A 27,679-nucleotide genomic window follows, 5' to 3' on the forward strand; every position below is an offset into this window, starting at 1 on the left:
ATATATAAATGGCTTCTCCTGTTTCCCTACATAGTTTCATAATTATACGATGATTTCATTATTCACGTGTGTTTATATTGCTTTATTGATTCTTTCATTGATCTACTTATAATAATAGAATCAAAATCCATTAATGCAAAAACCAAGAACACGAACCTTGTGTATTCTTAAATCTATCTATAGGGTATGGTATTTTCAACAGAGGCAGAGTTGCAGACATGGTATTTGTTACCCATGGCTGATTCACCACCAGTCATCATCATTGACTGAAGACTGGCCCTCCTCTTCTCCATTACTTCTATGTTTGTTTATTGATTAATACATCTCTTCACTAATAGTAATTAAATAATGTTACAAAAACTTAAGAAGAAGAAATACTGTATAGCTCTCTATAGGATCATCTGTCACAGTGATTTTATCATTAATCATTTTTAATTTTGTAAATATTAGATAATCAACATAATGTTTCATGGCAATGCCATATTTATCACTGGACCATGGTTAACCTTTTGGATCATCTGTAATGTTCTTAATAAAACAATGAATACCCCTTAAAAACCCAGAACCAAGACAAGAACTTTGACTATACTCACATTGGTCTCCAAGCTTCTAACACACAGAGGCAACCAGAAACCTCGTGACCATGGAAGAGTGCTTAAGTCAACTCGAGGGTGTTCATTCTGAGAGTACAAAGCAAAAAAGATAAAAAGATGGAAATATTCTGTCCATTTATCCATACATTTCTCCTTTCATTCTATTAGTCACGTAAGTATGTGTGAAACTACTTTTTCTTGAGAAAACAAACAATCATGAACATGATCCTGACCCAAATGACCTGACATAGGCTATTATTTTTATTGTATATGCCATCCTGCAGCAAGCAAGTAATATCTTTGAGTCATTTATTTATTAATAGAAAGAAGACCTCAGTGTTTTTAATATATGTGAATTGTATTTCTTATTTCACCATATATTTCCATAATTGGACAATGCCTCACTATTTTTATCTTTATGCAGTTAAAATATATTTGCTTATTGATTCATTGATCCAATTATAAAAATAGAGGGAAAATGCATGAACATGAAGACCAAGAACAACATCCTCAAATATTCCTAATGTCTATCCTTAGGATCAGAAGGTGAAGACTAGATTTTTTATATTGGACCTCAGACTTCCAGACCTGTATTCATCGTCAATGACTCATACGCCACCAGTCATCATCATTGGTCCAAGATTGACTCTATCTTTCTTCATTCATGTCCATCTACATTCGTTTTTTGGTTAATTAATCAATTCATTAATAGTGCTGTAATAATAAAATAAATAGCTATTAATAGAGAACTCTTAAGAATAAATTTGTATTTAAGTAGTGAATAATAAAAATGCTTGACCTTATTTGATTATACTTTAGACTTCTTAAGAATACAGAGAATACCCTTAAAACAAAACAAGAATTTTGACTACTACTCACAAGAGTCTTCCTGTGACACACGGAGGTAACCATACAGTTCACGGTCATTGCACAGTGCTCAAATCAGATAGGGCTGTTCATTCTGAGGAGGACAAAGCAGACCAGATGATAAACACTGATATCTTGTCTTCATCCACCTTTGTATTACACTTTCATTGTCACAATAGTTTAGGTATTTATTAATCTGTGATAATATTGATATATTTTAGTTTTAATAAAATTAACAACCTTGAACTTGAACTGATCCAGAACAATAACATTGACTATTTCTTATATGCAATGTCTTAAGACCCTTAGACAAAGTAGCATGCTTGATACATATATTTCTTGAGACTTCAGTGTTTTCCATTTATATTAGTAGTTTTTCTTGCCTTATCACATTTATTCATAGTTGAACAATGCTTCAGTCTCCTTTTTTACTTGTTTATATGCTTGTTTACTGGTTCTGTCATTAATCCCTTTATAATAATAAAATCAAAATTTACTAACAAAATCCTTGATATTAGACTTAAGAACTTAAGACAATTACTAACAGCAGCCTATGTCCTCCCTACTCACATAGGTAGCCATCAAAACCTTCATCAGCGGAATATGATTGGATCAGCCATCACGCCTCCATTCTGTGAAGTACAAAACAGATGAAAGAAAGAATGAAACCACTGTGATTTTTCTTTCTGTTTATGGATGTCATGTGTTACTGGATTAATTGAAATTCTTGATAGGTAACAGAGTTTTATCATTAGCTTATGATTGGCCTATGACTAGCTCAAAGTTAAGTTTTAATAAACTAATAAGTACAATAAAGCTCATTCCTAAATACAAGAAAAAGAGCTATATAATGAATAGTTGTCTCTATGCCCCTCTCGCATAGATAACAATAATTTAGGTTTACCTTTAAATGAATTGCATTTAAATGAAATTAATCTAAATGATTGTTTCACGGCACAGTTTCATCAATGGTCTACAGTATCCCTTGTTTATGTATACATCAGTTTGCATATGTCTGTATCTATGTATTTGTGTCTGTACTTCCTTATGGATTAATTAATCATCATTCACATTTCTAAAGAAAATGAACAGGTTAAGAAAACCAACAACTAAGAGCTAAAATATAATGTTTGCATCTGTCTACATATAAAATACCCTAAGTGGACAGAGCCTTGAAATTCTTTGTATTTCTGAACAGCGGTTAAATAAAAAGGAACCCAGGCTTCTTAACAGTCAATGTTTGGCCCTCTTTAGTTTAGTTAGTAAGTTAATCTTTTACTTATTTATTTAACAGCTTTTTTCTTTTGATAAAATGAAAAACTATGAATTCACTCTATAACCTGAACAAGAACACTGACTATTACAAAAATTGCCTATATTCTCCTCATCCAAAGGGATAACATGCTTCATCAAGTCCTAGTGAAAGTCAGTGTTGCAGAAATATTTTTTGGAATAGCAAATTCATGCCGGGCTTAATACCTAGGTGACGGTTTGACAGGTGCAGCAAACCACCATGACACACATTTACCTAGGTAACAAACCTGCACATCCTGCACATATACCCCAGAACTCAAAATAAAATTAAGATGTAAAAAAGAAACAAAAAATTATTGTTTCATTCTATATGCCCGTAGTAGATTCTTTTCTTCTTTCATTCTACATTAGTGCATTGATTCAATCATCGATACATTTATAATAATATAATCAATACCCATCAAATCCTTAAAACTTAAATACCATGAGTACTGCCACATTGTCTGTGGGCTCATTTCCCACAAGAGGAATACACTATCCCTCTTGGGAATGGACATTACTCCTGCATATTTGAACTAATCTTAATCCTTGGTTCATACCCAACAAAAACCCACCATTGGTCCATATTTAGTATTCTTTATCATCATTCATTTACACATTATCTCATGTTTCATTGATTTACTAACAGTATAATCAATTCCTATGAATCCCAAAAACCCCGTAACAAGAAATCAGACAACCCTGACATCTCTTCATAGGTCATTTCTCACAGACGAAGGAGAGTGATAGATTCAGTTTTTCAGATTAGCAGATTAATGACCGTATCTGCTTCATATTAATCCTATACTCTTAACTGGTCAAGGCTTGATCATCTTTCATTGACCTTGTCCATAGTTTAAGGATGTGACAATAAAGAACTACGAACCTACCATTTGACTCCACACTGACAATATCCTCCATCTTGGAATGTGACTAAGCTGTCTTTCTAGAGGGAGGTTAAAATCAACTGTGACTCAAATAAAATTGAATAATTAATTTTTACATTAATTAATTAACTCAATAATTAACTATCAAAATGAATAAGAAGGTCTTGCTTTTTTCTCCTTAACTGACCATAGATGTGCAAATGATTCACATATAACTTCATTCATTTTATTTGTATACGTAGTCATTTATTCCTTTCCAGTAAGAGTTAACTCTCCTAACAACCACTAAAGCAAAAGCAATCACTTTGTTACTTACGTAGGTTTCTACACTCATTACTCAAACAGACAACAACCATGATCTTCCCCGCTGGAGAATAATTGAATCATTGTGCATCCATTCTGTGGAGTACAAGGTGAATATAAAAATAGGTAGATGAGAGAGAGAAAGAGAGAGAGAGAGAAACGGATCAGCCTAAAGTTAGGTTTTTTTTTAAATTCCGTTCAAGTCAACAATTATTGATTAGAAATAAACCCTGGCACTTGTCATATATTTAAAAGATGAATGACATACCCATTGATTCATTGATTAATTGACTCAAGTATGAAATTTAACTGCTGTAAGTAACACCAGGCAAAATAATAATAACTGTGACTATTAAACATTTCTGTCTGTTTATCTGCCTTCTACTCAACCAGGAAAGAGTTAAATCTCCTTTCTACATGAATCTTGCTAGAAAGAATTAAATTAATCTGAATCATGGATTCGAGTACATTCTCAACAATTGTGTATGCATGCATACATACATACATACAAAGTTAAATAGTTACACATGGAGGCATTTGTCTATTCCGTGTTTTAAGGAAATTGCCCCAACAAGACTGAAAGGGAAATACTATCCAAATATATAAACATATTCACCATTCCAAAAATGCAAGAGCCTACCTCAACTGTGTTTATGGAAATAATGACAACACTGGAGAGCCATTGTACGGAACTGGATTAATCACTCTTTTTGTTCCATAATACCTGGCCCTCATTGGTCCATGATTTGGCCTTATTTTAAATAATTGATTGAAACATTAATTTGTTCCTTTTTACATTTATAATAAAATCATTATATCTGTGACTTCACAGAAACTGGACAATATCAATGCCTGTCCAAATGCTCATTAGACAGAAAATTCAGATCATTTTCCTTGTTTTCATAAATTAAACTGAGGAACTGAATTTAAATAGTGAAGATTCTTAGAATTCATTATAACTGGTCATTTGACATATTCTCAAGATAGATCCATGTGTAAACCCTCTCTCAATTAGGTAGTAATTTAAGCAATAATTAAAGTAAATATTTTGCCCTTTTCTTTAAAAAAAAAAAAAAAATGAACACCCTAAAGCAGAACAACATGGACTCTCACATCCATTTATCTAAATGCTCCTTACCCAAAGGGTCAGCTTTGATTAATTTAATTTACTGGGACTTAGTGCTTCAGAAATGTATTACTAATGATTCCTATTATTTTATATACTCTCATATTTGGAGCAGGAAAAACCATTTTGTTTTTATTTATACAGCACTTTTCTTGATTTATCCATGTACTTGTCTACTAAAAATACTACAGTCAATACTCAGAAGCCCAAGAACTAAATCCTGATTATTGTTAGCTTCTGGAATAAGCTCATTTCCCATAGACGTAATGAAAAGTACTCTTTTTGTAATGGACCTCAGAGTTAAAGGGTTTAATCAAAATCCAAGATTCAGACACCCCAGGGTACTCATCATTGATCCAGGATAAGCAATCTTTTCCTTCATTTATACCTTTGTTTATTGATCCATTCATTGATTCGGTAGCAGTAATAAAATCAATACCCATTGTTATTTTAGCATCCAAGAACAATATCCTTGAATATAACCAAGATCTGTTTACAGGCTGTTTTCGCATAGACTAGCCCTTTTCTCAATAAACTAGATCTCCTTTTGTAGTGGCCCACAGTGAAACAAGTACAGATCAGTAAACATCCTTGCTTCCCAGCCATCTCATTCCACTTGTCTTCCACCTCTCCATGCATTCCTCCGTCATTAAAGAGCTAACAGGACTTTTCATATAATGTAAATGTACTGTAACTGCATTCTCCAATACAGTCACCAATAGCAACATATAGCTACTGAGCACTAGAAATGTGGCTAATGCAACCAAGAAATTACATTTAAAAGTGCATGTACCTTTAATTATTTTAAATATAAATAGCCACATGTGGATAGAGGAAATGACATTGAACAGTGCAGCCATAGATTTTATTAGTGATTAGTAATTTTAAATCTTAAATTAAATGCAGTACAAAAATAAGATGAATTATTAATCAGATGTAAAAAAGGAATAAAATGTCTTTCATCTTATTTTTAACCAAAATTGTGCTTAATTGGACTAACCATAATCTAAGTTTCGTAACACATTCATATTCTTGATCTACATATGCCTTAACTTTAAATAATTCAGTGAACATTAATGAAAAATTTACCCTAATTGACAAGTTTTTTGACTGTTATTTACTTAAGTCTTTAGCTTCCTTACACACAAAGGTAACAGCCAAGATCTTCATCAGCAGAGACTGATTAAATCAACCATGGTCTTCATTCTGTGGAGTTGAATACAAATTTTCAAAAGAAGGAACAGTACAGATTTAGATTGACTTAAAAAACATTAGTTGTGTGATATTAAATTAATCATAAAGTTGAGTCAAATCCCATTTTTATCATTGACCCAAGAACTGCACTTACTTTTATTTCCTGATTTAACTATTCACTTTAAATAATACAATAAACACTTAAATTCATCACCCAAAACAAAAACTATGACTATGGCACACATCTGTCTGTAGACACCTACGCACACAGGCAACCGCTGAGATCATCTTTTTTATTTAATGGACTTAACGTGTGTAGAAATGGATGAATTTAAATTCATGATTCATGGCATATTTTCACCAATGGTAAATGCTTTACTCTACTTACATATTAATTCATTTATTGTTTTGATTTGTTCATTTATGTTATGACGCATGGAATATTTTATTATACATTCACGAATACTAACACACACACACACACACACACACACACACACAGCAGTAAACTCATGAAGAACCCACAACAGAAATGCTTTTCATGTTCAATGTCTATATTCCCACACATAACCAGGAAGACAGCATCAGTAGTATAGACAAAGATTAACTTTCATTTTCATTTCTCACTCAGTTGTGTTACGCCCTCTTTAAAAAAATTAATTGTGACAAGGACATATTCTATTCACATATAACAATTCAATATACAGGAATTTACTTACATTATAGAAGAAGCTTGAATAATATTATGTCTCCATATGCCCATTATGCTATCCACAAGATTTAGAAACTAGATGCTTTTTTTAGTTTTTAATAAAACTCAGTACAGAGTTGGATTTATAATAACTTTTCATAAGGAATATTCTCAAGTTGAAACATGCTGATTTATTTCCAATTAAATAACTTTCATCTATTATTTATTTATGCAATTTTCCCTTATCTAAATAAAACCAATCAGTAAACAACCATCAACATCAAAAAATTATTTTGTGTCTTGCATACAACTGTCCACATACTCCTTCCAAAACAAGGCAACAGCCTCTATCAATATATATCACTGGAATTCAGTGCTATCGAAGCATATAATAATAATAATCCATTCGTCATTACATACTCTCATAATTGGCCAATGCCAAGCTCTCCCTATATTTACCCATTTATGCAAAATTTATGCATTGATTTACTTATAAAATGCAATCTATACCAAAAAACTATGAACACCCATGATCAAGATACCTGAATATTCTGAACTTCTGTTATAAGCTCATTTCCCTAGAGGGAAAAATGGTGGCCTCTTTTTAAAATGGACCTCAGAGTTACAGATGGCTTTAATCAAAATTTTTGATTCAGACACCCTCCAATCTCATCATTGGTCCAGGCTTGGCACTCTTTTTCTTCATTCATGTATACCTTCATTTTCCCATGAATCACAAATTCTAAGAAAAAGATCCTGGATATCACAACAATATATCTCTAGGCTCAATTCCCACAAAGCTGTCAGACTAGATCTCAGTGCCACACACGGAATAATCAACAAATCTTGCTTCAGATCAGTACTATCAACATGAATGGCCGATGACTGGGCTATGTTCATTTAATTTGCCTAATTTTAAAGGTGGTATAATGAACAATGAAAATCCACAATGGTATCCCCCACTAGAACACAAACAGCATGTTTCACCTTACAAGAGCTTCCCCCGAACAGTTAACAGCCTGAATCTCTTCCAATATGGAAATGCTTAAATCAAGTATGGCGCAGAAATACTACAAAATATGAAACATTTCTGAAAATTAAATTCCTTCTACCTTTTTAAAAAATAAGTCTCTATTGTGCTGAAATGGGTCAGTCCTACTCCTTGGCCTACAACACATTCCTATTATTGGTTGTTACTTGATGTTTTTATTTTTGTGTATATGGCCTTTTGTTCCTTCCTTCAACAATCACACATGAACCAATCGCATAACCCACCACCAGAAACTCCATTACTAACATTGCTCCTTACCACAGAAGAAATCGCCGTGCTCTTCACCTTGGGGAAATGACCAAATCCAATCTCGTCTATTCTTTCTGGAGGAAAAGGCAGATTTTTATAAGAATAAAAAGTGTACATTTTAAAATCCATTTTTAAGTAGAAGTTAGTTCTCCATTACCAGATGGATCATAAACATTGGTTTGTGTCAAATTTTAATCATCAACCCAACAGTAGTTTTTTTCATGTATTGACATAATTCTTAGCATGAAATAATATCATGAACATTTTCGAATCTACCACCCAACACTAGAAGTGCAATTTTCAATATCTGCCTAGGTATTCCTAGCATAAAGGGAAGACACATTTTTAATGAGGAAAACTTTTGCACTATAAGATGAATTTAAATTGTTGTTTTATAACACAATGTGACCAGTGGGCCACAGTTATTTTCATTCAAACTATTTACTGATTCGTTTATTTACTCATCTATTTAATAACTCAAAAAATAATTTAATTATCTACTCTCTTTTCTAAAGAAAACTCAAAATGGTGAAGTCACCTGCTACCTAAAATTAAATACTATTACCTGCAACTGTTCGTATTAGCCCTGTATGCGCTGTTGGAACATTCCTCGGTGATACGAATGTTCTCTATTGGCAATTCTGAAATGGTGGTCACTTGCGACATGTGGCTTGGGGTGTGGCTAGTGCGATTGAGGAACTGAATTTTTATTTTTAATTAATTTCCATTTAAATGTTAATATCAAAATATGTCTAGAGAGTGGGTCTTTACAACCCTTCCAAAGGAAGGAGGGTCCTGGACCTTTTTTGTTTAAGTAGACTTCAAGAGGATAGACAAGATTAATCACACCCCTTCATACATTTCATATGCTTCTCACTAGTCCATGATTTGCCCTCTTTTAAATAACGGATGGAGATAGAAAATGATTCTTTTACTCATAATAATAGTGCCACTATTCATGAATTCAAAGAACAGTGGACAAAAACCCTTCATGACACTAGCATCTATTTATTCACTTATTACTCATAAAAGTCATAAAAATGCATTTGCATTTTTCTTTTTAAATAAAAATGAGCAAACATAAGAGGATTTTTAGTTATTACATTCAAATTTTCAATGTTCATCCTTAGACTTTCTCCACATTTCACAACCTAATCATTAGTATTTTAATGTTTATTATTAATTGTATTAAATTGTTGTTTATTATACAAATTTATATGAATGTATTTAGCATGATTTGTAATATTGTTATTATTGAACATGAATATTAATTTTATTGCCTAATATTTATTATGTTAAGTATTATTACACTAAATACATTATTTAAGTATATGTTTTATCCCTTTCTAAACAAACAAGACATGCAACTAGAAACTTGACACTAACTCAGAACATTGAGTGCATATCTACCTATATGCTCTCAAACGAGAAGACTTATTTAAACTCAAAACATCATTAGCTCCTTTCATAATTGAACGAAATGAAGCCTTGTCTTTATTTGTATTTTTCTTTATTCATTCATTGATTTACTTATAATACAATCTATACCCATTAACCAAAAAGGACCCAGAACATATTCCTTGAATATGTCTAACTTTCTCTCCAAGCACATTTCCCATAGATGCAGTGGACCTCAGAGATACAGACAGGGTATAATCAGAATATTTGATTCAGATGCCCCACGCATACTCATCATTGATCCAGACTTGGTATTCTGTGCTTTAATTCAATTATACTGTTCTTGATTTAGGCATTGATTCACTAATAGTAAAATCACTATCCATGAATTAGAGGGCAAAAAGATCCTTGAAGAAGTAACTATGTCTGTAAGATTCATATTCCACAGAACTAGAGGACTGGCTATCTCTGTAATGAGCCTCAGTATTGCAAAGGTGAATTAATTCATTCCACAAATTGCACCACGTCAATTCCATATTAGCCATTAGTGCGTGGTTGGGCTTTTTTCATTTAACATCCATATTTTTAAGAAGTTACTATGGTTATATCATGGTATAACCACCAAGTTATACCACAGCTATAGGCAAGATTTTCCATTTTCTTATGTTCTTCCCTCAATTAGTTAACAGTCAATAGCAATCACAATGGGGAAGTGTTTAAATCCACTATGGTACAAAAACAGTATATTTAGGCATTCTGAAAATGACAGAAATACCTTTCAACTTTTTGTCCTAATGAATTTGGTTGTGCTGAAATGGATTAATCATAATTCTTAATTCATAACACATTTCTACCATTGGTCCATGCATAACCACCTTTGACTCATTTATGTATGTAGCCTTTTATTCCTTTGAAATAATTCAATGAATAAACTTGATCAAATTTCCCAAGCAACAACATAAAGTTTGATTTTTACTTACATCGATCTCTTCTCTCCTGATTCACAGAGATAACAGCAAGATCTTCACCAGAAGACTATAATTAAATCAGGTAGACTGCGTTCATTCTGCAGCATAAAATGCAAATTTTAAAAAGAATCAAATACTATACGTTTTGCTCTTTAAAATGAATCATAGCTGTGTAGTAAACAATCATAAACCTTGTTTTGTATCCTATGCTGAACACTTGAGAAGAAAGAGCACTTCTTTCCATTTATTAACTTACATAAATTGTTTTTGTCAAGATGAAATACCTCTCACCATGAAATTTTTTGTTTTAGATAATAAGAAACACTGTGAATCTAGTACCAAACTTGTTTGTTTGCTTAAGTAAAATTCCATAAAAGATTGCATTAATCATGAGTGCGGTTGTATATAGATCTCATCATTGTTCCATGCTCTCCCTCTCTCAATTACAGTTACTCAGTCAACTATTTATTTATGTAAATGTAGTTCCTTTTCCTTAATAAAATGATCAACCAGCAACCTGCCTCAACGCAGAACAAAAACATTCAGTCTAGTGCACAGATGACCATATGCTCCTTACCAAAATGATAAGAGCCTTAACTACTAATTTATTGGGACTAAGAATGTCAAAATTGTTTCAATAATAATCCATGTTGCATTACATGCCTTAATAGGTAACTGCATGCATACCTTTCTTATTCTTCATTCATTGATAAAATTGCATATCCATGGACTAAGTTTATTATAATAATGTAATTCATACCCTCAAACCACAAAAGGCCCATGAACAAGTTTCTATAGACTCATTTCCCACCAAGAATAAAGAGGTGTCTCTTTGTAATGGACCTCAGAGTTGCAGATGGGTTTAATCAAAATTGTTGTTTCAGAAACCCCATGACATTCATCACTGGTCCATGATGTGCATTTTTTTCATCTATTCATTAACCTACTGACTCACAAATAATGACACAATCAAAAATCCCCAAAACAAGATCATTAAATTTTAGGCTCTTGGCCCATAGAGCTACAGATTACATTTCTTAGGCCATGACACGTAAAGGTGCACATGTGAATTGGTCAACGCCCCTGCATGCTCTCAATTCACATTCAGCATTCGTTCTGATATAGCCCACTTCTATTTGATTCATATATATGTCAAAGATGATCCGATAAAAAACAACGAAATCACCTATTTCCATATTCTTATGCGCTGCCCCAAAACGATGTCAGCCAGGATCTCTACCCATAAGGGAATGTGTAAAATAACCATGGCATGAAATAAAGAATAATGTTGAATTGCTCTGAGAATAAGTTAACTTTTGTCTTCTTTTACAGTCACCTCAGTTGTGACGATTTAGATTAAACGTAATTCATGGTTTATTATACATTCGCGTCATTGGTCCATTTGGGGTGTTTTATTTATTTCATGTATGTAGACATTGATTCCTTTGAAATCCTTTAGCTAACACCCAAAAGCAAACCATTCAAAGAAAGAACTTGAAATAAGGAACTTACTTATATTTGTCTCTATGCTCCTTACTCAGGATAACAGTTCTTTCTTAAATTATTAAATCAGCTGGCCTATGTCCATTCTGGAGAGAAAAAGGCAGATTTAGAATAGATATAGGGTTTTCTCAATGGATGTTAGTCAAGCAGAACTAGATAACGACAAACCTTGGCTCAAAAATGCAATTTGTTCAGGCCAGTATTGAACTTTTAGTTTTAAATAGTATAATAGGCACTATTGAATGCACCACCTAGCCCAAGAATAAGATCTATAAAGATTATGAATATTTGTCTATATAAAAATCTGTTAAGTAGATATTACTTAATGGATTTCTGGCTGATGCAAACACTTTCCCCTTTCTTAATTAAAAAAAAGCAAACTATAAAAACCAAAAAATTGTCTCAACTGCAGATACAATATGTTCCGTATAATAGGATTTTACCTCAGATTAATAATTATACTTGTTTTATTGCCAGTGTTAATATTTATAATACTTTTTCATTGTACTCGAATAGTTCCATAAGTAGGCCTGTTAATCTTCTCTCATGTATACACATTTCTCTAGTTATGCATTGAATTCACTTAAAATAATACATTCCATATCTTTGAACTACAAAAGCTCAGGAACAAGTTTTATTGAATTTTCCTAACTTCTATTAGGTAATTTCTACAGAGAATGTTGGCTGGTTCTCATTCAATAACAGATCTCAGAGTTACACAGAGGGCTTAATCAAAAGTGTTGATTCAGACACCTCCACCAATACTCATCATTGATCCAGGCTAGGCATTCTATTTCTTCATTCATTTATACCTTGTTGAACTGACTCAGTCATTCATGGTTTCAGGAATAATAATTATATGATCAATATCCCTTAATGACACAAAGCTGAGAACAAAAGGCTTTAACAGAACCAAGATCTGTTCATTACTCCCTCTCACGCAGAACAAATAGACTAAATCATATTTCGTGATGAACCTCAAGTTTACACATAGAGATTCATCAGTGACTCTGCTGCATTTAAATCTCATACTTACGACTGGTGTCTACCAGCTTCTCTTCCACTTGATTTGTCTACTCATTAATGTGATTGCAAACCATGGACCTACCATGTGAGCCCACAATTGAGCAAATTAATATATAATATCTCCCAAGGTACCTCTACCTCAAAAAGTCAACAACTTAAATGTCGGTCAGTGAAGGAATATGTTAAGCAACTATAGCAAAAACATTAAATGGGAATTTAAATTACTATGACAATATATGAAATGCTCTTCATTTATTTAACAATGGTCTTCAGTTGGGTTGGGTTGAATTAATCATAAAATTTTGTTGATGACACATTACAATCATAGGTCCATGACTGGCATTCCTTAATTTCACGTGTTATTTAACCATTTATTTTATCCAAATAATGTAGTGGGTTCCCATGAATGAATACCATCCAAGCCCAAAACATCAATTTGATGTTTACTTACATCAGTCTTTCTGCTCGTTAGTCCACAAATAACAATAATGGTCTTCGTGAATAGAGATTAATAAAACCAGCTACATGGTTTTCATTCTATAGAGAAAAATAAAGTCTTGTTTTAAAAACATTTTAAAAGGCTCTTTTTAAAAGCCTCTTTTTAAAAACATTTTTCTAAGAAACTACTTGGAAAGGACCATGTACGTATCCCAAAAACAATGAAAGAGCCTAGAGTTTTTCTTAGAATGTCTATCATGAAAAAAAACAAGAATCAGCATTCTCATAACATTTGTTCCTAATTGGTCCATGGTTTGCTGACTCTAAAATATAAACTGAGACATAAAAGTGCACCTTCCTTCTCATATACAAAAGACATCAGTATCTGTGCTCTCACAGCACTGGACAAGAACACTGAAGAATATTTACATCTGTCTAGAGTCATTGCCCTCAGAAAGAATAGACTATGTTTCTTTTTTATTTGTTTAATAAAAATCCATTAAAAATAGATTAATACACTCATCATTGGTCTCTGCTTGGTCTCAATTAAGTGGTTATTTCACCACTTAAGATGCTTAATTTTCTTAATGAAATAGTCAGCAACCCACCACCAACACAGAACAAAAACTTTGACTCTTGGATACAAATGACCATATGCTCCTTACCAGAGTGGTAGAAGCCTTGGGTATTAATTTATTGGGAGTCTCAGATAAGTTTTAATAATAATTCGTTTCATTACATTCACTGATAATAAGTACATGACTTATGCTTTTTGTTTTACTCATTGATAAATTTTTAATTCGTGGGCTGATTTTATAACAAAAATGCAATCCATCCCCAAGAACCACAAAGTCCAAGGAAAAGGTACCATAGGCTCACTTCCCAAAAAGGAATAATACGTGTCTCTTTGTAATGGACCTCAGAATTGCATATGGGTTTAATCAAAAATCCTGTTTCAGATACCCCATGGTACTCATCATTGGTCCAAGCACGTTTTTCTTCCTTTAGATCATTCATTTATTATTCATTGGTTCATGAATAATAATATAACCACAAAATTATAGGAATAAGATATCCCCATTAGTGGCTCTCTCCCTAAAGACTAGGTCTCCTTTTACAATGGACCTCAGAGAACATGTGTGATTAATTAACATCCATGCTTCATACCAAATTCACAATCACCATTATTTCTTCTGTAGTCTTCTTTTAGCCAATTTGCCCATGTTTTAAAGACAGTGCAATGAAAAGTGATAAAACCACCATCTTCCAACACTGACAATGTCTTCCATATTCTCTCAGGCTGCCACACAAAGAGTTATCGGCCAGGACCATACCAATATGGAAAAGATTAAATAATTTGAGGTAGAAAATAAGATACAATGTTAAATAATTGTGAATATAAATGGTCTAGCTACTATATTTTTATCACTTCAGTTGTGCCAAATTATATTAAACATATTTTCAGAACACATTTCCATCACTGGTCCATTCCTGGTTATTTTAATTTCTGTTATAGATATTGATTCCTTTGAAATACCACTAAACACTCCCGAACAAAGCATCCAAACCAAGGACATGAACTTGAGGTGTTAACTTACATTAGTATCTATATTCTTTACCCCACGGATCTAACTGCCAAGATTTTGTTTCTTAGAAAATGAATGTCATATATCCTGTGGTTGTTACGTGGAAGAAAAGTAGACTTATCCTAGAAGAACAAGAAGAAATAAAAGGCATCTTTATAGGAAAAGAAGAGGTGAGATTGTCTCTATTTGCTGATGACATGATTTTATATACAGAAAATCCAAACTACCTCACAAAAGAAAACAGTTACAACTGATAAATGACTTCAGTAAAATTGCAGGATAGAAAATTATCAAAAAAATTCAGTAGTGACTCTATATGCCAATAGGCAATTAACTTAAAAGGAAATGAAGAAAATAAGCCCATTTACAATAGCACCAAAAATATTGTCTAAATTTAACCAAGATGTTGAAAGACCTGTATGCTGAAAACTGTAAAACGCTAGTGAAAGAAATTGAAGAAAACACAAATAAATGGAAATATACCCTGTGTTCAAGGGTTGAAAGAACTAAGACTGTTAAAATGTATGCTACCTAAACCCATCTACAGGTTCAATTCCATTCCTATTAAAATTCCAATGTCATTTTTCATAGAAATAGGGGGAAAAAATCCTTAAATCCATATAGAACCACAAAAGACACTGAATAGCCACATACAAAAAATCTTGAGCAAAAAGAACAAAGCTGGAGGCATTACAATCCCTGACTTCAAAATATATTATAAAGTGATTATAATCAAAACAGCATAATACTGGCATAAAAACAGACACATCAGCCAACGGAGCAGAATTAAATGTTCATAAATAAACTCACACATTTACAATCAATTGATTTTGGACAAAGGTGCCAAGAGAACAAAATGGGAGAAAGACAGTATCTTCAATAAATGGTTTTGGGAAAACCGGTTATCAACTTGCAAAATGAAATTAGATCCTTATCTCACCCAATATACAAAAATCAACTCAAAATGGATTAAAAACTTCAACATAAAATCTGAAACTATAAAACTACTAGAGGAAAAGCTCCACAACATTGGTCTAGACAATAATTTTTTAATAAGACCCCAAAAACACAAACAAAAGTAGAAATAGACAAGTAGAATGTCATCAAATTAAAAACCTTATGCCCAGCAAAGGAAACAGTTAACAAAATGAAGAGACAACTTCCAGGCCAGGAAAACAAATCTGCAAACCATACATCTCATAGGGGTTAATATGCAAAATATATAAGGAACACAAACAATTCAATAGCAAGAAAACCCAATTTAAAAATAGACACAGGATTTGGACAGATATTTTCCCAAAGAAGACATACTAATGGCCAACAGATATATAAAAAAATTATCAGTCACTGTAATCACTAGGGAAACACAAAATCACAGTGAGATATCATCTCTTATCTTTTAGAATGGCTTTCATCAAAAAAATGAAAGGTAACAAATGATGGCAAGGATGGAGAGAAAAGGGAACTCTTCTATATTGTTGGTAGGAATGTAATTTAATACAGCCATTGTGGAAAAAGTTATGGAGGTTATGGATAGGAAAGCCCAATATTGTCAAGATGTCAGTTCTTCCCAGCTTGATTCAATGCAATCCCAATAAAAACCCCAGCAAGTTATTTTGTGGATGTTGACAAAACTATCCTAAAGTTTATATGGAGAGGCAAAAGACCCAGAATCGCCAACACAACATTGAAGAGAAGAACAAAGTTGGAAGACTGGCAATACCCATATTCAAAACTTACTGCAAAGCTACAGTAATAGACAGTGTGGTACTGGCAAAAGAACAGACAAATAGATCAATGGAACAGAATAGAAAGCCCAGAAATAGACTCACATAAATATCATCAACTGATCTTTGAACTTTCAAAATTTCTGCTCCATAAAGAAACTGTCAAGAAAATGAAAAGACAAGCAACAAATTAGGAGAAGATATTTGCAAAAGACATATTGGATAAAGCACTATTAAACAAAATGCTCTTAAAACTCAACAATAGGCTGGGCATGGTGGCTCCCAGCCCTTTGGGATGCCAAGGTGGGCAGATCACTAGGTCAAGAGATCGAGACCATCCTGGCCAACATGGTGAAACCCCGTCTCTACTAAAAATACAAAAATTAGCTGGGCATGGTGACGGGCACTTGTAGTCTCAGCTACTTGGGAGGCTGAGGGAGGAGAATCGCTTGAACCCGGGAAGTGGTGGTTGCAGTGAGCCGAGATTAACCTGGGAACAGAGTGAGACTCCGTCTCAAAAACAAACAAACAAACAAACAAAAACACTCAACAATAAGAAAGTGATCAGATTTTAAAATGGGCCAAAGACCTTAACAGACACCTCACCAACAAAGATATACAGGTGGCAAATAATCACATGAAAAGGTGCTCCACATCATATATTATTGGGAAAATGCAAATTAAAACGAGATACGACCACACACCTATTAAAATGACCAAAATTCAGAACACTAACACACCAAATGATGGCAAAAATGTGGAGTCACAGGAACTCTCATTCATTGCTGGTAGGAATGCAAAATCAACACAATTACATTGGAAGACAGTTTGGCAGTTTCTTCTACAACTAAACATAGTTTTACCATACAATCCAGCAATCATGCACCTTGGAATTTACCCATAGTTGAAAAATAATATCCACACAAAACCCTGCACACACACGTTTGTACCAGCTTTTTTCACAATTGCCAAAACTTGGAAGAAACCAAGATATCCTTCAGTAGGTGAATGGATAAATCAACTGTGGTAAACCTAGAAAATGGAATATTATTCAGCACTAAAAAAAAAGAGTGATCAAGCTATGCATCAACATGGAAGAACCTTAAATGCAGAGTACTTGTGAAAGAAGCCAATCTGAAAAGGCCACATTTTGTATGATTCCAACTGTATGACGTTCTGGAAAAGGTAAAACTACAGAGACAATAAAAGATCAGTTGTTGCCAGGGGTTGGTAGGGGAGGGAGGGATGACTAGGCAGAGCACAGAGGATGTTTAGAGCATTGCAGTATTTTGTATGATACTATAATGGTGGATACATGTCATTATAAATTTGTCCAAACCCACATAATGTACAACAACAAGAGTGCACCCTATTGTAAACTATGGACTTTGGGTGATTATGATATGCCAATGTAGGTTATAACAAAAGCACTACTCTAATGGGGTGGATGTTGATAATGGGGGAGGCTATACATGCAGAAGGACAAAGGGCATATGGGAAATACTCTCTGTACCTTCTGCTCAATTTTGCTGTGAACTGAAAACTATAGGCGCGGTGGCTCACCCCTGTAATTCCAACACTTTGGGAGGCCCAGGCGGACAGATTATCTGAGCTCAGGAGTTCAAGACGGTGAAACCTTGTCTCTACTAAAATACAAAAAATTAGCCAGGCGTGGCAGCGTGTGCCTGTAATCCCAGCTACTCAGGAGGCTGAGGCAGAACCACTTGAACCCAGGAGGCGGAGGTTGCAGTGAGCTGAGATCGCACCACTGCACTCCAGCCTGGGCAACCCGACCTCGGGTGATCCGCATGCCTCAGCCTCCCAAAATGCTGATATTACAGATGTGAGCCATAGTGCCCGGCCTAATTTGTCCGTATTTTAAATGTGGCACAATAAATGACCACGAGCACACCATCTTACCCCACAATAGGAACACTGACAATATAAACCATTGTCTATGTGCTGCCTTTAAACAAGATTGGCCGGGCGCAGTGGCTCACGCCTGTAATCTCAGCACTTTGGGAGGCCAAGGCAGGCATATCACGAGGTCAAGAGATCGAGACCATCCTGGCCAACATGGTGAAACCTTGTCTCCACTAAAAATACAAAAATTAGCTGGGCATGGTGGTGCGTGTCTGTAGTCCCAGCTACTCGGGAGGCTGAGGCAGGAGAATCGCTTGAACCCAAGAGGCGGAGATTGCAGTGAGCCAAGATCGCACCACTGCACTCCAGCCTGGTGGCAGAGAGAGACTCCATCTCAAAAGAAAAAAATAAATAAATAAATATATATATATACATATGTTCAACAGATTAGGTCACTTGAGGAAATATAAGTTAGCTGTGGTGCAAAAATAAAATGGAATAATCCTCAACTCTAAAAGTCATTTAGAAACCCTCTAACTTATTTTCTTTAATGTTCTCAGTTGTGTCGAATGGAAATAGAATTTTGTTATTGTTTACAATCATTTCTATCACTGGGCAATGCACAGAGCTTTTTTTTTTTTTGAGATGGAGTCTCACTCTGTTGCCGAGGCTGGAGTACAGTGGCGCGATCTCAGCACAGAGCTTTTTTACTTTATTTAAATATGTGCCCATTTATTTCTCTAAAATAATAAAAAGCACGAACAACCCTACACAAATCAAGAATATAAAAATTAACTTAAATCCATTCCTACACTTTTTACCCACAGAAGTAAGAGCCATAATTTTCACCACTGAAAAATAATTAAATCAGGTATGGTGCATCTATTGTGTAAAGTAAGAGCAGATTTAAGAAAGAACAGCCTACATGCATTTAAATCTTTCAAGGGACATTTGTAGGACTGTATTACATTAATTATAAACTCCTATTCACACCACATTTTAATCAGTGGCCCAAGAATGGCCTGGAATATTATTTAATGATTTATCTGGCACCCAACACAAGAATAAAAGCTATTACAAGTATCCATCTACGTGTTTTCTATCCAGATGGTAAAAATCTAGAACTTTATTTCCAATAATGGATCTCATTTATACAGTACAGAATTAGGTAAATTTAACCACTTTTTTATGGTAAATTTTCACCAAAATAGTCCATGCTAGACTCTCCTTTATGTATTTCTTTATTCATTTGTTGTTTCACTTATTCATTTGGTAAGTATTCATAACAATTATTTGTTTTTTCAGAGAAAATACAGTATGATCAGCCCATCAACAACCCAGAATTGTAATTATACACATATAATTATGCAACTACACACATGAACCTGACCCCGTGTGGGAAGAGCCTAGTTTTAGGTCTTTTGCTTTTTCTTTATCTGAACATCAGTAAGATACTACAGGATAAATAATTCACACTTTTTTAACACATGCTCCTCTTCAGTCCATGTTGTACCTCAGTGATTCTCAACTGGGGATAATGTTGCTCCCCACAGATGAAATTTGCCAAAGTCTGAAGAAACGTTTGATTGTCACACTGGGAGGAGGGTCAACATTGGCATCTACTGAGTAGAAGCCAATGAAGTTACTACACATCCTACAATATACAAGACAATCCTGCATCATAGAGAATTACACAAAATGTCAATAGAGCCACAGTCAAGAAACACTGCTTTACCTTCCTCAAATAACTGAATACATTCACTCCTGTGTATACATTCACTCATGATATCATCAATATCTGTGAACATACAGACTGCATCAGAAATATGAATGGCATTAACACCTGTCATTTGCTCCTTACTCCCAGACTAGATCATATTTTCTTGTGTTCATTAAGAAACAGCACCATCTAAATAATGCAGGACAAACAATACTGATTTCTAGGTACTTATCTCTCTATATATATATTCCTTACCCAAATAGGTATCAGATTTAATCAATTTATGTTGAAACTGGGTGCTTCAGAAGTGTGTTAATAATAATAAATACATTATACATTCTCATAATTAGGCAACATATGGCTCTACTTGTCTTCCTTTACTTACATATTTGTTTCATTTTTCATTTACTAAATCTTTTCTAGTAATACAATCCACACCTATGAACTTCAACCGCCTAAGAACAAAATCCCAAATAATTTTAACTTCTACTATAATATCATTTACCATATAGGTGTTAACTAGGTCTCCTCTTGTAATGGACCTCAGAGTTACAGGGTTTAATCAAAATCATTGATTCAGACACCCCAGAATACTCATCATTGGTCTAGGCCTAGCATTCCTTTTTTACTCATTCATTCATACCTTTGTTTATTGTTTCACCCATTGAGTCACTAACAACAAAGCCAATAGACACAAATCAAAAAAATCTAAGAACAAGATCCTTGAATATTACTGAGATCTATAAGCTTATTTTCCATAGAGGTGATATTGCATTCTTTTAGAATGGATCTAAGCATTATACAAATAATTAACTACACTTCCTTGCTTTATACCAATCTCACATTAATATTTCATCCAGACTTTCTTTTATTTAATTTGTCCATATTTTAAAGATAGTACATGAGGTAGCCAGCCTCCAAATGGCTCCCAAGGCCCATGTCTCCTGGTATGCATAGCCTTGTATAGCTTCTTTCCATATTAAATCATGACTGCCTGTATTGCCAATAGAATACTGTGGAAATGATGGTGTATGACTTCTGGAGCTAGATTATAAAATACATTGAGGGTTCCACCTTTCTCTGTCTTAGATTGATTGCTCTAGGGGACATCAACTGCCATGTTGTGAGGATACTCAAGCAGTCCTGAGGAAAAGTCTATTTGTGAAGAAACTGTTTGGGCTTTTAAATAATACAGTGAATATCAACATGAGAATAAGAGCCATATCTATCATAAATATCTGTCTACATACTCCCTATCCATAAATTTAACAGATAGGTGATCACTTTTAGTGGATCTCACTTGTGCAAAACTAGATAAATGTAAACCTTTGTGTTATGGCATATTCTCATCAATGACGCAGAATCTTTCTGATTTACATGTCTAGTGATTCGCTTATTTACTCATATATACAATTATGCATGGAATAAATTACATATCTGTTTTTCTAAAGAATTACTCCATGGAAATTTCAATGTGTGCTTCACCCAAAGCAGGGGCAACCTGGAGCTCTATTTATCTGGACAACATTAGAGTATAACCGGAGTAATCATTACTTTGGTTCATAACACATGTTCCTTATTGGAAACTGTGGCTTCCCACCATCAGCACCAACTTTCCAGCCATGTAAGTGAAGCAGACCGTCTAGCACAATCAAGCTTTCAGATGACTGCAACTCCACCTGACATCTTGCCTGCAACTTCACAAGAAACCCTAAGCCAAAACTGCCCCCAGTAAGCCTCTCCTGGATTCCTGCCACGTAGAAACCATGAGAAATAACAAATGTTTATTGTTTTAATCCATTAAATTGTTCAGTAATTCATTACACAGCAAAAGATAATAATACAATAGAATGAACAACTGTGAACCACCATCTTAACTCACGATGAGGACACTGACACTATCTTCCTTTTCCTATCTGCTTCTCCCTAGAGGAGTGAATAGCCTTGATCTTTAACTTTAAAGAAATGTGTGTAAATCAACCACGGCACAAAATAAAATACAATATTAAAAACCTCTGAAAATTAATCAAAGCCCTCCATCATTTGTAATGGACCTAAGTTGGGCTGAATTAGACTAATCATAAACCTTGGTTCACTTCCATTATTGCTTCTTGTATGGTATGCTTTTTATATATGTATATATTTAGCCGTTTATTCTTCTAACATAATTTAGTGATGAACAAGCCACTTAAACCCAGGACATGAACTTTAACTATTATCTACAACAGTCTCTGAGCTCCTTAACCACAGAGGCAAAACACCAATATCTTTATTGTTATTGAATAGTTAGCTGTGGCATGTTCATTGTGTGAAGGAAAATACACATTTTAGAAAGAATGAAACAGCAAAGACTTAACTACTTTTAGAAATTATTTTAGATTAATCATAAACCTTGATTCCTAACACATTCTCATTATTGACTCATGAATAACCATACCTTTTATGTATGAATTTACCTACTGTTTAATTCTTAATATAATGAACCCTTAAATCCACCCAACGCAAGAATAATAAATGTAACCATTAACAACTATCTATCTGTATACTCCCTAACCACATCAACACCCAAACCTCATTAATCTTTTTTAAGGCACCATATTTGAGCATTTCTGACAGTGTGCCATGAAGCAATTATCCAAGATTTACCTTAATTTAAGCATTTACTGACTCACTTGTGTTCTTTCTTTCACTTAATTACCCCCAAAATAATTTGATCATTTATTCATTTTTTTAAAAAAAGAATAAAACCAAACAATAATCCAGAAGTGAAATACTATTTCATGCAACTGTTGACATGCACTTTGTCCAAAGTGGGATCCATGTAGATTTCTTTTATTTTTCATCTGTAAAAATGGGTTAATTGTTATTTTTGTTTGATGACACTTTGGCCAATCGTCCATATTCTTTTAAATAATTGAAACACAAACTCATTTATTCATTCACTTTCTACAATACATCAAAATGAATAAAAGCCAAGACACTGGACAAGAACACTGACTAATATCTGCTTGTATGCTCACTGCCCAAAAATACAAATGGCTAGATCATTTTTGTTTTTCTAAATAATGTTCAGTGAACAGAATTGGATTAATAATACCTACGATCATATTCTCAATATTAGTCCACACCTGGCCTTCTTTCAATTAGGCGATTATTGGAACTATTACATTTAATGTAAATGATTTGTTTCTTTTCTAAATAAAACCGACAACCCAACATCAATCCGAAATTACAACAGGGAGTCTCGTGAAATTAGATACGTCTTTTATGGAAAATAGTAAGGGACGCTTAATCTACTTATGTTATGAAACTCAGTGCTTCAGAAAATAACAATAATTAGTAATAGCCCTCGTTTCATTACAGACTTGCATAATTAGCCATCAGTAATTTCTACATCTTTATTCTTGCATTGGTTCACTTCTCATCCAGTTCACAGGCATGAAGAACTGAGAATCAGATCTTTGGCTATTCCTAACATTTGCTGTAAGCCCCTTTCCCACAGAAGAAATAACTAGTTTCTTTTTTCTAATAAACCTCTGAGTTACAGAATCTAATCAAAATCTTTGATTCCTGCAACTCAGAATACTAATGATTGGCTATACTTGACATACTTTATGCATTGTTTATTTCTTTATTCATTGATTCATTAATAATAGTATAATCAATTCTCATGAATCAAAAAGCTCAAGAACAACATCTGTGAATACTAATGATTGTATATATGTCCATTGACCAAAGAGCTAATAGATGGAAGTCACTTTTTGCAACATATATGTGTGTGTGTGTTTGTATACATATATATACCTATATGCACTTTTTGCACTTATAAATTAATCAACTTCCTTGTTTCCTGACAGCTCCATGCTACTCACTGGTCCACGGTTGGCCCTTTTTCAAGTGCCAAATATGATATAATAAATCACCAAGGAATCATAATCTTACTGCACAACTAGAACACTGACAATATTGTCCATCTTCCTGTGTGCTCCTCCCTCAAGGAATTAATAGCCTAAATCTTTATCAATGGAGACGTACTTAACTGAATCACAATGCAAAAATAAAACAGTTTGAATCATCTTTGAAAATGAATGAAACACCCTGTATCTTTTTTATTGAATTTTACTAGTACCAAATCAGATTAATCGTAAATCCCAATTCTGAACATATTTTCATCACTGGTCCATATTGGTGTTACCTAGTTTTATTTATTAATATTTCCAGCTATTATTTTAATAAATTCAGGCAACACCCATGAACCAACCTCCCAATCCAAGAACAGTAAACACGAATTGTTACTTACATAAATCTCTTCTCTCCTTACCCACAGAAGTAAAAGGCAAGATCTTTAGCATTAGAGAATGACTAAATCAGTTCTTCACCATAATGTGCTCATTTGATGAAGTAAAATACATACTTTCAAGAGAAAGAAAGACCCTACAGTTAGACTTTTTAATGGAAATTTGTTTGGCAGTATTAGATTAATCATAAACTTGGGTCATCTCATCATTGCCCAAAAATGGCACTCCTTATTTATTGACTTGTGTAGTTTGGGCTTTTAAATAATACAATGAATGTCAACATGAGAATAAGAGCCATATCTATCACAAATATCTGTCTACATACTCCCTATCCATAAATTTAACAGATAGGTGATCACTTTTACTGGATCTCACTTGTGCAAAACTAGATAAATGTAAACCTTTGTGTTATGGCATATTCTCATCAATGATGCAGAATCTTTCTGATTTACATGTCTAGTGATTCGCTTATTTACTCATATATACAATTATGCATGGAATAAATTACATATCTGTTTTTCTAAAGAATTACTCCATGGAAATTTCAATGTGTGCTTCACCCAAAGCAGGGGCAACCTGGAGCTCTATTTATCTGGACAACATTAGAGTATAACTGGAGTAATCATTACTTTGGTTCATAACACATGTTCCTTATTGGCCCATGATTGGCCTTCTCTTAAATAATTGATCTAGATATGAATAACCTCCTTTATTCCCTTAGAACAACATGCCAATAACAATGGACTCCAAGACAAAGGATAAGAACTGTCAATATCTGTCTACATATTCATAGCCCATAGCTACAGCCAAAAAAATCCTCTTTTAATTTTCTTAAAAATAAAACTCACTAAATAATGTTAGATTAATTATAACCCTGGTCATATGACACATTCTGAATATTGGTTCATGTTTGGCCCTCTCGCAATAAAATACAGTAAACCCACCAGCAGCCCAGAACTGAAATATTCTATGATCTCTATGAACTTAACCCAAGTTAACCCAAGTTAGAAGCGCCTAGATCCCACCTTCTCTATATGGACGTCAGTAGGGTAGAACGGGATTAGTCATAAGCTTTATTCCACATCACATGCTCCACACTGTCCAGAGTTGGCCCTTGAGATATAATTATATTCATTCAACTTAAAAAACAATACATAATGACCAGAGATCCTAGACTCTATACTCGAACTTGAACACAAAACAACCCATAGAAATAACTGACTCTATCCATTGCCATTTTTTGTTGTTTTTTATAAAATTCAGTGGATACAATTAGATCGATCATAACTGGTGTCATGTAACACATCCTCAAATTGGCACATATTTGCTCCTTTTCTATTACACTCATGTAATCTTTTGTTTATGTAAATATTTTTCCTTCTTAATAAGCTGACAGCTAGCAACCTCTTACCAAACCAGAATGCCAACATAGACACTTAGATGCATCTGTCTATGTACTTCTGTGTGTCTGGACCTCCTATGTACTCCAAATGACAGCTTTTGTCTATGTATTATATTGAAATTCAGTATTTTACAAATATATTACTAGTAATACTTATTTCATGACATGCTGTCATAAGTGGTCCATATATGACAGTCTTTATCTTCACTTACACATTTCTTTGTTAATGCATTCATTGATTCACTTACAATCCCTACATAGGAAGCACTAAAGCCCAAGAAACTGAACTTTTACTCTGAACTCCACTCCCTTACAGAGAAGAGCAAGGTCTCTTTCTAATGGACTTCAGAGTTTAGGGTTTAATCAAAATGAATGATTTATATGCCCAGAACTATTCATCACTCACTTTTTCCTCATGTATTTACTTATGCACTGTTTATTGATTATGCATATTATTTCATTCATGGTTTCACCCACAAAATAATTTAATATCCATGAATCACAAAAACCCAAGAACAAGACCTCCGACTGCTGCAGAATGCTATTTCCAGGCTCATTTCCCACAGAGCTGGTAGACGAGATCTCTTTTTAATCGGGCTTCAGACTGTGCCTATAATTAATCAATAACCTTGCTTCCTACCCATCCCGTGTGCCACTGCTCTTTGCTCAATCGTCTTTCACTTAATTTACTTATAACTTAACAGCGGTACAATGAACAGCCTATCATCTCATTCCACAACTGGAACACTGGCAATTCATTCCATATTTGTAGGTGCTCCCTCCCCAGCAATGTAAAAGCCTAGATCTTTATCAATAGAGAAATCTTCTAAAAATATGGTACGCAATACAGTAGAATATTACGCAACTGTGAAAATGAATACAACCCCCTCCAATTATGTTTGTAAGGGATTTCAGTTGTACCAAAATAAATTCGTCTTTGTAAGGGACTTCAGCTGTACTAAGATGAATTCATCTTAACCTATGGTTCATTACATATTCCCAATATTTGTCCATGCATGGCATTGTTTAGTTAGTTTTGATTTTATTATTTTATTTTTAATTGACAGATAAAATTATGTGTATTTATCGTGTATGACATAATGTTTTGAAGTATATATACATTGTCGGATGACTAACTCGAGCTAATTAATATAACCATAACTTCTCATAGTTGTCATTTTTGTGGTGAGAACACTTCACATCCACTCTCTCAGCATTTTTTAATTCTATTTATGTTTGTGGCAGCCATTCATTCCTTTGAATTAATTCCATGGACAACATGAATAGCCCCCTTCAAAGCAAGAACAAGAACTCTGTTACTTGATGTGCCTCTCTGCTTCTTATCCACATAAGTGACAGCCATGATCTCCATCACTGGATAACAAATAAGTCAGATCTGGCATACGGAATGTGGAGTAAAAACTAGATTTTCGAAAATTCAAGAAGCAGCACATATTTAGATTTTTTAAGGGACCTAAGTCCTGTTGTACCAAATT

General features: G+C 33.9%; 8 non-coding genes across 8 annotated transcripts; all 8 read right to left on the reverse strand.

Annotated features, from left to right (window-relative positions):
• Positions 1-1,160: 1,160 nt before the first annotated feature.
• LOC116456414 (small nucleolar RNA SNORD113/SNORD114 family) lies at positions 1,161-1,232 on the reverse strand. The gene has a single exon (XR_004244647.1). It is a non-coding gene; the product is annotated as a small nucleolar RNA SNORD113/SNORD114 family (small nucleolar RNA).
• A 4,124-nt stretch (positions 1,233-5,356) lies between these two features.
• LOC116456443 (small nucleolar RNA SNORD113/SNORD114 family) lies at positions 5,357-5,428 on the reverse strand. Its single transcript, XR_004244673.1, has one exon. It is a non-coding gene; the product is annotated as a small nucleolar RNA SNORD113/SNORD114 family (small nucleolar RNA).
• Positions 5,429-7,563: 2,135 nt separating this feature from the next.
• On the reverse strand, positions 7,564-7,637 carry LOC116456439 (small nucleolar RNA SNORD113/SNORD114 family). The gene has a single exon (XR_004244669.1). It is a non-coding gene; the product is annotated as a small nucleolar RNA SNORD113/SNORD114 family (small nucleolar RNA).
• A 2,243-nt stretch (positions 7,638-9,880) lies between these two features.
• LOC116456438 (small nucleolar RNA SNORD113/SNORD114 family) lies at positions 9,881-9,957 on the reverse strand. Its single transcript, XR_004244668.1, has one exon. It is a non-coding gene; the product is annotated as a small nucleolar RNA SNORD113/SNORD114 family (small nucleolar RNA).
• A 1,500-nt stretch (positions 9,958-11,457) lies between these two features.
• Positions 11,458-11,532, reverse strand: LOC116456446 (small nucleolar RNA SNORD113/SNORD114 family). Its single transcript, XR_004244675.1, has one exon. It is a non-coding gene; the product is annotated as a small nucleolar RNA SNORD113/SNORD114 family (small nucleolar RNA).
• A 1,292-nt stretch (positions 11,533-12,824) lies between these two features.
• On the reverse strand, positions 12,825-12,902 carry LOC116456445 (small nucleolar RNA SNORD113/SNORD114 family). The gene has a single exon (XR_004244674.1). It is a non-coding gene; the product is annotated as a small nucleolar RNA SNORD113/SNORD114 family (small nucleolar RNA).
• A 1,597-nt stretch (positions 12,903-14,499) lies between these two features.
• LOC116456447 (small nucleolar RNA SNORD113/SNORD114 family) lies at positions 14,500-14,574 on the reverse strand. Its single transcript, XR_004244676.1, has one exon. It is a non-coding gene; the product is annotated as a small nucleolar RNA SNORD113/SNORD114 family (small nucleolar RNA).
• A 6,445-nt stretch (positions 14,575-21,019) lies between these two features.
• LOC116456442 (small nucleolar RNA SNORD113/SNORD114 family) lies at positions 21,020-21,091 on the reverse strand. Its single transcript, XR_004244672.1, has one exon. It is a non-coding gene; the product is annotated as a small nucleolar RNA SNORD113/SNORD114 family (small nucleolar RNA).
• Between the last annotated feature and the right edge of the window lie 6,588 nt (positions 21,092-27,679).

The sequence above is a fragment of the Hylobates moloch genome, unplaced genomic scaffold, assembly GCF_009828535.3.
Source record: "Hylobates moloch isolate HMO894 unplaced genomic scaffold, HMol_V3 SCAFFOLD_16, whole genome shotgun sequence".
Classification (NCBI taxonomy): domain Eukaryota; kingdom Metazoa; phylum Chordata; class Mammalia; order Primates; family Hylobatidae; genus Hylobates; species Hylobates moloch.